Source organism: Boleophthalmus pectinirostris, unplaced genomic scaffold (assembly GCF_026225935.1).
Source record: "Boleophthalmus pectinirostris isolate CB_2022bp ecotype Guang Dong unplaced genomic scaffold, ASM2622593v1 HiC_scaffold_1, whole genome shotgun sequence".
NCBI classification, from domain to species: domain Eukaryota; kingdom Metazoa; phylum Chordata; class Actinopteri; order Gobiiformes; family Gobiidae; genus Boleophthalmus; species Boleophthalmus pectinirostris.
This window is the reverse complement of record NW_026570970.1, coordinates 16,757,885-16,771,249: the sequence shown is the minus strand read 5'-3', so window position 1 is coordinate 16,771,249 and position 13,365 is coordinate 16,757,885.

Sequence of the window (13,365 nt, the reverse complement as noted above, 5' to 3'; positions counted from 1 at the left end):
TGGAAACTGTCTGACCACGCAGCATTAGGACTCGTTCACTAGGTGGGTAGGTAGGTGGGTACTTTTTTTGTTTAAACAATCGCTGCTATTTGGTGTGACGTATGTAATGTGCTGCTGTCAAGGCTAACTAGTATATTAAGCTTTTCCAAAATCCCGTAGGAAGAAGGGCAATAACGTCTTTCCCCTTGATAAAATTCATCAAACATTCTCTTTGTTCCGGCTTTAAATCCTCAATCTTGGAAATTGTTGCCAACCACTTTGTTTACTGTTGAGCTGTACCACAAATAGGGACCCAGTCATGGCTTCACAGTTCTTCGCTAATTGGCTGGTGCGCGGTCTACAACTTCTAGGGTTTTTGCAAACTGTCTAGTGTATTCGGATTCCTGACCTTGTTGCTGGAGAGAAATGGAATTGAGTGGTGGCACTAGGTAACACCAGTCTTTCTAGTTTATTCTAGTCTGTCTATACTTCTATTGTAGGGAGTATTAAACCTCTGATAAGAACTGAGTTTGTGAGGCTGGCATAGACAAGTGCCATTTCTCTTTTCTCTTATCAGTTAGGAGGCAGATTATTCATTAAACCAAAATTATTCTTAGTAAACAATTTGTTAATTATCAGTTTACTTAATTCATCCTTTATTAAACTTAATTAAGGCATTATTATTAAACAGTGGTTCTGAATTTGATCACGTAAAATATGAGTTTGCAGCTACAGTATTGTTATTCATTATTATTTGACACTTCTTGTTTCAGTGAGACGTTTTTGTCTTATTATAGCATCCAAACTGTTGAAAACTGAAATCTCAAATCAATAAACAGTGTTGCAGAGTATTCCTGGCTTCTTGCTGTAAGGTGAGACGCTGAGACTTGCACCACTTTCCCTGCTCTGATCCTCGCTGCTCTGTGCATGTTTCTATACCATTTTTGCTCTGATGTTTCTGACATGCAGTTTGTTTAGGCACAATTTCTTTCAGTGCCCCACTTCCAGCTCAGAATTTGTGCATGCTGGAAAACAGGCCTATGCATGTTTTTCTGACTTTTCACTTTGCCGACTGGAGATTTTGTACCTCTACGAAAAACAGACTTTGAGCAAGAAATATTCACAAAGAGCAAAATAAATCAGATCTCTGCTGAAGGCCAGGAATTGTAAAAGGAAGCACAGTATAATGTGTTTAGTGAATGTTTGAAATCAAGAATGTGTGCCTCTCCTAAATACTGTCTCCATCTCTGTATGTGTATTTTCTAGTGGATAAATATGCAAGGATGTTTGTTTAAGAGAGGGCAGTTCATGACTCAGCCCGGGGTAGGCAGGCAGATCTTGTTTCACAGCTTGGCAGGAGAAAAAGATAAGATCCAAGTGACCCCACCATCAGAACAGGCCCTGAGCACCGCCTCTGCCAAAACAAACCAAGCCATACTCAAATGTCTGTCATTTCACTACTTTTATCAAATGGAACTGAATGTGTTGGACTGGATTTGGTAACTAAAAACTGCTGAGAAGGCATTGATATTAGCCAAGGTATTAGGCATATTTTAAGGAGATTGTGCCCAGACCTGGACTCAAATGAAGGATCTTCTGGTTCAAGTGTACTTTATTCATATATAGTGGTAACAGTACATTTCTCCAATCCACCGTCTTAGCCACAGACTGGTCTTACCTGGGGCTGAGCTATATAGATAGGTAGATATATAGAGACTAGTATTTTATTGATCCCAAAGGGAATTCTAATATAGAATAAACCACCATTTTTCCTTTTTTAAATTTTCATTTTACTTTTTCTTAATAAAATAAATCAGGGTTCAGGTTTTGTTTATTTTGTCTTGGAGCAGTGGTCAGTAGCATTAACATAACATACAGACATGACATAACAAAAGACAAAAGATAAAGGAAACAAACAAGAGCAATAAAAGAACAAGCAGAGCAGGAAAATCAAATCTGCCATATCCGACCGCTGCAAGAGACAAAATCACATCATGGACTGGAACAATGCCAGGGCCATCCATGCCAAAAGCAACAAATATCACGGCTGAATCAGAGAGGCTATCGACATCCACATGAGGTCCAAGGAGCATAAATCGTGACGAGGGAGCACCTTATCACACACGGATGCCTCCCTGGAGAAGGGGTCAGACAGTAGGGGGCATAAGCTTCCCCTACTGTTTGGCAAAACCAAGTAAAGCAGTCTACAAGACACTTCACTACACCATCACATGAAGCTTCTGAGGACAGCTACAGAAAGTAGCTGAACGATGAAATGAAAGTAAATAAACTCTCATGTCTGACAAAAGAAAGACGTGTAAAACTGGGCACTATACAATCACTCAGGGTCCACACCACATTTGCAACAGTCAGACCATCGTGTTAATATATTTTATGGACTGGGGTACGACTGTAGGAGCACATCAAAAATATTTATTTCATGAACATAAATAAGACAGATTTTTAATCAGATCAATTTAACACAAACATTGTCAAATTTATTCCTCCAAAGCTACAACTCTTCTCCAAACTACAAGCTTTTACAGAGAAGATTGGATGAAGACCTCTCGATTATAAAGGTCTAACCATATCACTGACAATTAGAAATGGCTGGATCTCAATTCTTTTCAAATTCGATTTAACTTCACAGCCTCAGTCTCACCTATAGTTTCTGAAGGTGGTAGCTTTTTGGGTTATAGCATTTATATGCCACTGAAGATAAAACCTAATGTATTTCACCCCATAACAAGTGACTGCCCTTTAGGGGACTGCACTGGTGTTGTAACCAGTGCTGGAAGGTAATAAAGTACAAAAGTAAAAGTACAATAGTTAAGTAAAAATCTGTAGGTATCTGTACTTAACTTAAGTAAATTTTTACAGTGGATACTTTTTACTTTTACTTCACTACATTTGAAAGCATGTATCTGTAGTTTCTACTCCACTACATTTTTGATCTGGGCTGAAAAGTAAAAAGTACTTTTCGCAACCTGTTGATCTACATGGCGATGTTAAAGGTTTGGTTTAAATTGTCCACAGTTTGGTGTTAAACTAATCTTTCTTGCATTTATTCAACTACATGTGTTATAGTTATTGCTTAAAATATCTTAAAAAAACATCCTTTCTTACTGTGAGTAGGGTCGCCTCTCCACAAACCTAACCTGTAATTTGGCTTACAAGTCTCCATGGAGATTCATAGGTTTATGGCCGTACTGTGGAAAATGCTAGGCCCATCTCCATGGACATAAGCAGGTGATGGACCCTCCGGCAGACAAGTTACACAGTGCATCTTTCAGTGGGTAAATTGAGTACTTCATCCACCACTTGTTGCAGCTATAGTAGTAAAAGCAAAGAGCTAAAGTGGTCTTGCTAACAGACAAGTCGAGCTGATTGGAGCACTATCATCACTAACTCACTCTGAGGCCCTTCAGAGCCACTTACTGCGCCCGCGATTTATTGTGTGACTTCTTCCTTCACTGGCATCAATACTTCAATGTCACCTTTAGTAGGATTTAGCGCCCAGCCGGCCTCACTTGTCCTGTGTATGGTTTCACTGTCAGTTATGAAGTTAGATCCTTCTCAGTGCCACACCAACGCTGAGACACTGGCACATTCTGAACAGTAATAAGGACAATATGGTGTCAAATCTGCACTTAGATATACTGTGTGTTAGCTACTTTAATTTACTAAAAGAGCATGTATTCTTATGTCTTCCCGGAATTGTCCAGTTGACTTTTAGTGTTTTCCTGATTGGATTTCCGCCAAAGTCAGAACATAGATTTAACTTAATGGACTTATATGCTTTGCCTTTGTGAGCATCCTCTAATACTTTGATTTTCGAGGGACGTCTAGACGATGTTGTGACTCAGACATAAGACAGTGTTTTATTGATTTTATTTTCTATTTTTCTATCATTAATTTTTTATATTTTTCTGTATGTTTTATTACCTCCGCCAAGGAGGTTATGTTTTTGCCGGCGTTTGTCTGTTTGTTTGTTTGTTTGTCTCTTAGCAACATAACTCCAAAAGTTATGGACCGATTTTGATGAAATTTTCAGGATTTGTTGGAAATGTGAAAAGGAAGAACTGATTTCATTTTGGGGGTGATCCGGAAGAAATCCTGGATTCTGGATCACTTTGAAATTTTAGTTAACATTGTGGTAAATGGGGCCAAAAATTTTGTTTCTCAATATCTCGGTTAATTATTGACCAAACCCCATGAAATTTGACTCAGGGATGGACAATCGGATCCTCTTTCATATTCCAAATTGAAAGATACGAGACAAATATTTATGGAAAACACAATTAATATGAGGGGGACTGTAGTCCTTGGCGGAGGTCTGCGCTCTCTGAGTGCTTTTCTAGTTTTATTCAGTGTGTTCATTAAAATTTTGTCTAATCGGTGCAGTACTTTGGAGACTTTGTGTTGTTAAAATGTGTTATACAAATGAAGTTTTGATTTTGGCTCAATTTAATGCAAAAAAATAAGCCGTTTTCTCACTTTTTTCCATAGTTAGCCTGCCACTAAAAACAGTCTTGCCTACTCCACAAGCACCTGAAGCACATCTATTATTACACCAGAGTGTGTAAATGTGCGTGTTGATAGAAGAATTTTAGAAGTAAAACAAACCTTGCATTCGAAGGATTTATGTCTGAGCAGCAGCAGCAGCAGTGAGTTGTACTTCCTGATAGAAAGTTTGGCAGAGGCGGACTGATATCACCTAGCGTCTTAGCATCTTACCTGCAAAGTAAAATTCCACTGCTTCAGAGAAAATAGTCCCTCAACACGCTACGATTCATGCGATGCAAGGTTAGTTTTATTTCAAACATTATTTTATCAACACATACATTTACATCGACAGTCTGGTGTAACAATAGATTTGCGTCGGGTACTTTGTGGAGTGGGTAAGAATGTTAACTATAACCATTGACATGCACTAGCCTAACACCAGTGACCTCTGCAAATACAAGGACCGGAGGAATATTTCAGGTTTTAGGTATTTTAGGTTTTCAGGTTAAACATGCACAAATCCAAAAAAAACACTTGGAGAGGGTAAATGAGAAGAGGAAACAACTGTAGCATGGCTGAAAGCTTTGAAAAGTGGATTTTGCATAATAGGTCTGCTGATGTATTTGGAATTTTTGTGTGTGGCAACTTTCGGGAAATAACTTTATAATAACATTTTATTTTTATGCCTTGGCTTGATTAAGTTTCCCATATTGAGTTTCCCTTTAGGAACACTCCGTAGTTCCCATACAACCAAGTGTGAGTCACTGAGACTGAAATAACTACAATTTGAAATGGACTTCCTTGTTATAAATCATATTCCCCTGCGAATAAGATTCACATTGGCCCAGACCAGAGGATTTAAGCACTTTAAAAAAGCTGGTTTAAGATGCATTGTGTAACTTTACTGGTGGAGGGTCCATCAAATGATCAAATGCTTTTCTTCATGGAGAAGTTATTGCTTTGTCGGGAATCTTTCACAGTATGGCCAAATTACAGGTCAAACTAGACCCGTGATACTCACTTTTTTTTTTTTTTTTTTTTCTAAGAGCCACATTGGAAGAGCAGATTCAAGAGGAGAGCCACTTATACCCAACATACGACAGCATACCAAGTCACCTTTGCAAATGTGCGTTTCTACATCTAAACTGGACATCACACAAAAAAGAAACAGCCAATACATTTTCAATTAAAACCATATTTATCTTAATATTGATATGAGCAGAAGCTGGGATGTACTGTATGTCCTTCACTTTCTTCATAGATAGTAGATTTATATAGTAAATTTTCTTAATTGATTGTCGGGAAAATTAACAACTGATTTTTGATTCATCATTGACGTTTTTATATTAAAATTATCATCATTATTATTTCTATTACTAATCTGTATAAATAAACTCAACTTATAACAACAACAACATATAAACCACTATATAACCACATCAGCCTGTGTGAGATTATAATGTGTTTAATGCAGCTTTGACACATTTGTTCACATTTTACAGAAACAAAACTTAAAACCTCATGGCTCATTTGCATAAACTATAAGCCTGAAAAAAACAGCTCTTTCCTTGTGCGCTGATGTGGTTCAGCTTCTGTTGGACTAAAGGACGTGACTCAGTGGAATATGAGTGTTCTTTCTGTGACAGAGGGGTGTTGGTGATGCTGATGGAAATGGTTCATGTTTTCAGAGATCATACATGTGCAAGTTTATTTCATTTCACTCACTTTATTTATGTTGGTCACTTCATTTAAATGATGTTAATCACGAGCATGGACTACTGTTTAAAATGCAGCTCAGGCAGCAGGTCAGGTACAGTATGTTCAAATTATTTTTTTTTACTGTCGGAGCTGCTGGTGGGTTAGTCGGTCGAGTGTGGGTCATTGGACATGGACTCACGCGTCACTGGTTGCAGGTGTCACGGCGCCCCCTTTAGGAAACACCATTAATTAAGCCTTGATTTATACTTAGTGTAATGCAGATGTTTGTGTTGCAGTGTTCACTATATGTATATTTAGCACATTTGAAAAAATATATTGGATGCATTACTATTTTTGGTATAAGCTTGCGAGCCACCAATTAAAGCTTGGCATGTGGCTCGAGATCCGTGCAATGAGTATCCCTGGACTAGACCAAGTTACAGGTCAGATCTGTGGAATGGCAACTCTGCTCACAGTCAGAATGTCTGTTTTTCTAGGTATTTTTGAGCTATAAAACCACCTTTAATTTAATAAATGTAAGGTGCAACTATTTAAAGTCATATGTAGAAACAAGACAGTGACAGAACTAACCAAAATGTTACATGGTGCACCTGCAAATAACTTTATTTATAAAGTTCAGCAAAATTCCTCAAAACTTACATTAGCTTCTCTAACCCATTATCCACTGTACTGTAATGACAAAAACTCAAGACAGCACCAAGCCGAAAACTGCTTAAATCGACAGTCTTTCTCATTATCATTTTGCCCTAATAGAAAGCTTTATTTGACCATGCACTTATTCATGCGTTACATAATTATATTTCCTGACTGGTCCCTAGTGTAATAGCAATTCTAAGAGTATGCATGCTATAATGAAAAATATTAATAATAACACAGAAACACACCAATAAGCACAATCAGAACGTAATTTCCTCTTTGTATACAGCAACATGTGTCAAATTGTTATAGATTGCTTTTTAATTTCCATACAGTGAAAGAGGCATCTGTTTGACACACATTACAGTGGCGACAAAGGCTATATTTAAGCTGCCTGACCCATTTAGACAGCTATTATCACTCTGTTGTTCACCGCCACATCGTCTCAAGGGCCGGTCAGATTTGAATTTGTGGAACAATGGTGGACCGTACACGTATAGCATGGTTCAAAGCCGTAAACAACTGAAAGTCCGCATTATGCTAAATTTTTACTTCTTTAAAAGGGCCCGTATTATGCTGTTTTCTGTTCTGTGTTGTGACAAAACAGACCTGGAGGTGTGTTTTGTCTCATTCACATGTTTAATACACAAACCCTGCATACTTAGGCTGTGCTCTGTTCTCAAACTGAAAACACTCTGTTCTTCCTTGTGATGTCATGGGGTAATAATGCAGGAAGTGCTCCACTGTGTTTTTAAACTCTCTCATGCCCCTTCACTAGAATCATTTAGATCAGTGTTTCCCGAACTTGTTTTCTGGGGTTGCATATTTTAAAAGTCACAAACCTTCACAACCCAAGTCCATAAATATTATTCGTAAATCACAAAATAAAGGTGGATTTGACCATTATTCAACGTTAATGAGGATATTTTATTGTTGACTGAGTGATCGTGTCTCTCTGAACAATTAGTATTACTCAAGTTTTAAACAATAAAAAACAGTAATAGAACCAGCAATTAAAGGTATACATAAGTCGCCTATTTAGACATCTCATGTGACCCACCTGAGGATCACAACCCAGTCTTTTGGAAACAATGATTTCGGTGATTTCAGCCCTTGAATTGATCGTGTCTATTGAACAAAAGTTAAAATGTAGCTGTTAACTTGAAAACTACCACTTCATGACATCACAAAATCGAACAGAGCATTTTGAGCTTTGAAGATATAGGCAGTCTAATAATAAAGGCTTACTAAAACATGTGTGAATAAAACAAAACTCAAACTAAAGCTACAGTTAACAGCTACATTTTACCTATTTTAGTTCAGTAGAGAGTGGTAGTTCAGGTATGAAATCATCTAAATCATTGTTCCCCAAAAACTGAGTTGCGACCCTCAGGTGGGTCTCAAGAGATTTTTTTGGGGGAGTATCACTGCATGTAGGTCTGCTGGTTCAATTGAATGTTGAAAAGAAAAAGAAATGGGCTACATTTAATGTCCACATAGGTGACTTATGGATCCTTTTATTGCTGGTTCAATGACAGTTTTCGTTGTTTAAACTTGAGTAATACTAATTGTTCAGACAGACACAATCACTCAGTCAACAATAAAATATCTTCATTAATGTTCAATAATGGTCAAATCCATCTTTATTTTGTGATTTCGAATAATGTTTATTGACTTGGGTGGCAAAGGTTTGTGACTTTTAAAATATGGGTCCCCAGAAAAAAAGTTTGTGAAATAATGATCTAAATGATTCTAGTGAAGGTGTATGGAATTTAAAATCACAGTGGAGCACTTCTTGTATCACATGACATCACAAGGTGGTTTTCATGTTCATACACTAACTCAGCCTAAATATGCAGGGTTTGTGTGTTAAACATGTGTGAAAAAAAACAAAGCAAAATAACAAGTATTTTATGATGAGGAAACAATATTATAACATAAATATGAAAACAAACTGAGTTCCAGCAGCATTTGTGTTTGGACCAGGGACACATTTCTTTGGTCAGGGCTAATTTACCTACCAGGAGTAATTTAACCTTGTGTTTTATGGCAGTGAGTGAAACAGGAGTGCATGTTTACAGGCCCAGGAGAGCACCCAGACTTCACAGAGAAAACCTCCACAATGGCCGGATAATCAAAACTGCAACTGTGAACTTGTGCCAACGTTGCAAAGTTTTTAAGCTTAAGAAATTTGCATGTAGAGCGCGACACCCCACTAAGGCCTCTGAGCAAAAACTGGCAGCACTAATATTTTTAAAAAGTTAAAGAACAAAACAAAACCTTGGTGGCAAAAGTGTCCTAAATGTTATCCAAAGTTGGAAAAAGCATAATATTGGATCTCCTGAGTGTGTTCCAGGATGGAGCGAAGGAAAACGGTGTTTACAGTGACTCATGCAGGATGGAGGAGAATCACACCTGTGTTTACAGTAAGTGGGTTTTAAGATGAAACGTGTTGAGGTCTGACTAAATCCTAGTTTGTGGTTGTTTCGCTGAGTGGAGATTAAGATCGTGCTCACTGGAGCCAGTGAAAGAAACTGAGAGGAGCAAATACTATGAGAAAGAACTCTCATGTTAAAACAGATTATAAATGTTTTATGTACAAATGCACCCAATGAGTACTGCTACTCTCTACCTTAGCAACAAGAGCAGTACATATCATTTTGATCTATTATATACCTGCAGTTGTGTTTTGTTTCATTCACACATGTTTGAGTAACCCTTGATTATTAGTCTGTTTACATCTCCAAAGCTCAAAATGTGGTCTGTTTCAGCTTGTGATGTCATGAAGTGGTTGTTTTCAAGTTAACAGCTACTTTTGCATTTATTAAAGATTGGCAATTCCAGGTCTGTAAGCATCCAAATCATTCTAGTAAAGCTGGTGGAGTTTAAATATACAGTGGAGCACGTTTTGATTTACTGTATATGACTGTATATATAAATAGACAGGGCTAACGCACAAGCTGCAGTGTTCCAAAGAGGAAGTTCTGGCTCCTGCTGACCCTGGATCCCATTGACTTATACTGGAATATTATGGCCCCTCTCTCTGTAATTGCTGCTGTGCGCCTCGTCATTTTGGTCTTAACGTAATGTTGGTTCGTATTAACCCACCCCACATCCTGTTGTTGTTGTTGTTGTTGTTGTTGTTGTTGATGTTGTTGTTGTTGTTGTTGTTGATGTTGTTGTTGTTGTTGTTGTTGTCCATCAAAAAATTCCTATTAATAACATTGAGCCTGACTCCAAAATTCTCTCCTGTAACCGTCAGCATCACAAGCTTCATTTGAGTGGCACTGAACTCTATGGTTGACGTCACATTCACTTAGTCCACTTCTTTATACAGTCTGTGGTATTACCATTATGATATCACAAGGTGGAACAAAGTGTTCTCCAGCTGAGAAAAGAACATGGCCTAAATATGTGGTTTGTGCATTAAAAACGTGTGAATGAAACAAAACACAACTCCGGGTTTGTTTGTGTGAGGAAACAATATTATAAAAGATCAGATTATATCATGGACATGTGGTGAGAAGAACTAGTTTCTTTTCTCTGTTATTTTTGAAGTGTTAACTGCTACACTTGGTAAGTGCCATTCGCTCTTACACCTCAGCACACTTGTGCGCTCCTCCTGTGTACAGATTTAAAATACACACAAGTACTTGACATGTTTGTACTGCTCAGATCAAGAGACGAGTTCAGGACACTACCCAGAGGTCACATGTGTGTAAAGGGCTTTAGATAGACAGATACTTTACTAATAGGAAATTCAAAGCTCAGCAGCAACATAGAAACAAATATAGCAACACAGAAAAGGTATTTACCATTAGCAGTTCATCCTCTTGCATTCGTCAGCTATAGGGATGCGCTGTGCAGATGTATGACTTTAGTCTCTTCTTTTATCCAGGTCTCTGATTGGCACAAGCTGAGCTCTACTAAATAAAATATATACAGTGTTATGTATACATTGTCTTTTTCTTCCAAATTGTGTGTTTAAAATGTTGTTCCGTTGCTAAAATCTACTTTAAATTGACTCTTGTGAGCTTTTAGTAATCTTGCTACCTCATCAAAATCTTACCTGGAGCTGTTTTTCATTTCATTCACACTCCTTTATTATTAATCTGTTCTATTCCATTTTGTGATGCTATGAAGCTACAGCTACCTTTACTTTTAGTTTATTCGTGCAATTCCAGGGCTGAAATCATCCAAATGATTCTAGTGAGCGTGTATGGAGTTTAAAAACACAGTGGAGCACTTCGTGTATGTCCACATGGCTCCAGAAGGTGGAATTTTCAGTTTGAGAGAACAACTCTGCTGATTTGTGTGTTAAACGTGTGTGAATGAAACAAAACACAACTCCAGGTATGTACAGGTCAGAAAACAGTGCAATATGAGCCCTTTAAACATTTCAGTATTATGGTTTTCAGTTTGCTTTGCTTCTAAAATCCCACAATCTATCTCTTCAGATCATGAGTCATGTCAGCTTTCTATTGACATCGCAAATATCTTCTGTTTTTCTAACATCTGCTAACTGAAGGCTCCAGTAAGTGTGACCGTGAGCACGGCTCCGATAGCATCTGTTTTGTTATTACCAAACAGCAGAAAGAGGAGGAAAAGGAACAAGTCTGTACCTGAGCGCCGTCATGAGAACACGTGTGTGAGTTGTGTAATGCCTGCTGTGTTTTGAGGTGTGAAGTCACATGGTTCTCTCTGCGTCTGCTTTCAACCTGATGCCCCGGCTGTTTTCTATGTTCTATATGTGTTTACACCCAGTTTGGATGATTTGATTTGGTAACTCGAAACACTGGGTTCATTTGAGAAGAAAGATGAAATGTCCCATTGAAGTCATATAGCGTTGAAAATCTGCCAGATGGCTACCAATCACCGTGAGAATAAAATAGTTGATTGAAGGTAACTTTTCTGGTAGAGGGCCTGCCAGTTACTAGTCACTGTGGAGATGTTAAGGCTTTATGCTTTACCTCCAGTATTCCAAAATGTGGCATTAAACTTTTAAATCTCCATAGAAACAAGCAAGAGACAACAGGGCAATTTACAGATGAGCTCCCATCTGACAGTAAGAATGCATGTTTTTAAAGGTAATTTTTAGCAATAAAAACTCCCATAATTGAATAAAGGCACCTTATATAAGTTTAATACCATACTGTGGAACATCAGGCAAAGCAGAACTCCCACCTGAATTTAATTTCTCTCCAGCGACTAGGTCAGGAATCAGAATGTACTAGACCACGCACCGGCCAATCAGTGAAGAGCTGTGTAGTACAGTACAGCAGTAAACAAAACGCTAGAGATGGATGTAGATGAAGCACTACATTCTGTGTTGACAACAATTCCTGAGATCAAGGATTTAAAGCCAGAACAAAGAGAATGTTTGGTGAATTTTATCAAGGGGAAAGACATTATTGCCCTTCTTCCTACGGGATTTGGGAAAAGCTTAATATACCAGTTAGCCCCGTTAGTGGTACATGACATAAGTCACGACCAAATAGCAACACTGGTTAAATAAAAAAGTACCCGCCTACCATCGAGCAAACAAATCCTAATGCTGCGAGGTCAGACGGTTTCCACAAAGTGAAACCGGCGTATGATAGATTTTTATGATTCTCAAATGTTGACTTATTTTGTTGGGATTGTAGCTATAATAAATATAAATTGTTTTTTTCAATTCAGAAACAATTTGTGAAGAAAAGCTAAAAAAAAATGTTGAAACATTTTTTAAAAGGTGTTTTGAGTGTTTGAGTAGTCGCACATGTTGTAGGCGCTTCACAGTAGCCAGATTTGTAGTTGGTGCATAACATGTTGAGTCATACTACAGGCCTCCTCCACGAGTGGTGGTGACAGACAGACTGTTTTGAGGTCTACGTATTGCACAATAAACATTTGTAGCATCTTGTCTTTGGGTGTTCCCCATTCTTGCAGCTATGTTTGACATATTTTATTTTTTAGAACCAGACCAATGTGTTTAGTAATTTAAATTAAAATAGAAATTGCACACAAACAAATTAAAACAGAGGTCACGTAATAACTTGGATCGAGGGTATACCGCCTGCTTGTCTCCATGGAGATGTGCATGCAGTGTCCTACAGTATGGCATTAAAGATATCTATTCAGCATACATTTTATTGTGTGTGTTTTTAGTACCTAAAAAAATACCTTGTATTTTTACAGCAAAGTTTAATGCCTCACTGTGGAACACTTAAGGCAAAGCATAAACATCTCCCTGGTAGCGTACGATTCACCAGAAAAGTCAAACAGTGCATCTGTAGTATTCTCTAATTAAAGGGCTTGTATTACGTTATTTTTAGATATGTGTTATAATAAAAATCAAAAAGCATACCTGGAGTTTTGTTTTGTTTATTTCACACATGTTTAACTCACAAATCCTGCATATTTAGGCTGAGTTCATCTCCTGTTCCAACTCCAACAATGTGGTAATACAGACAGACTTATAATAAAGGATTACTCAAAGGGCCCATCTCATGCAAAATCAACTTTTCAGAGCTTTCTACCTTCTAA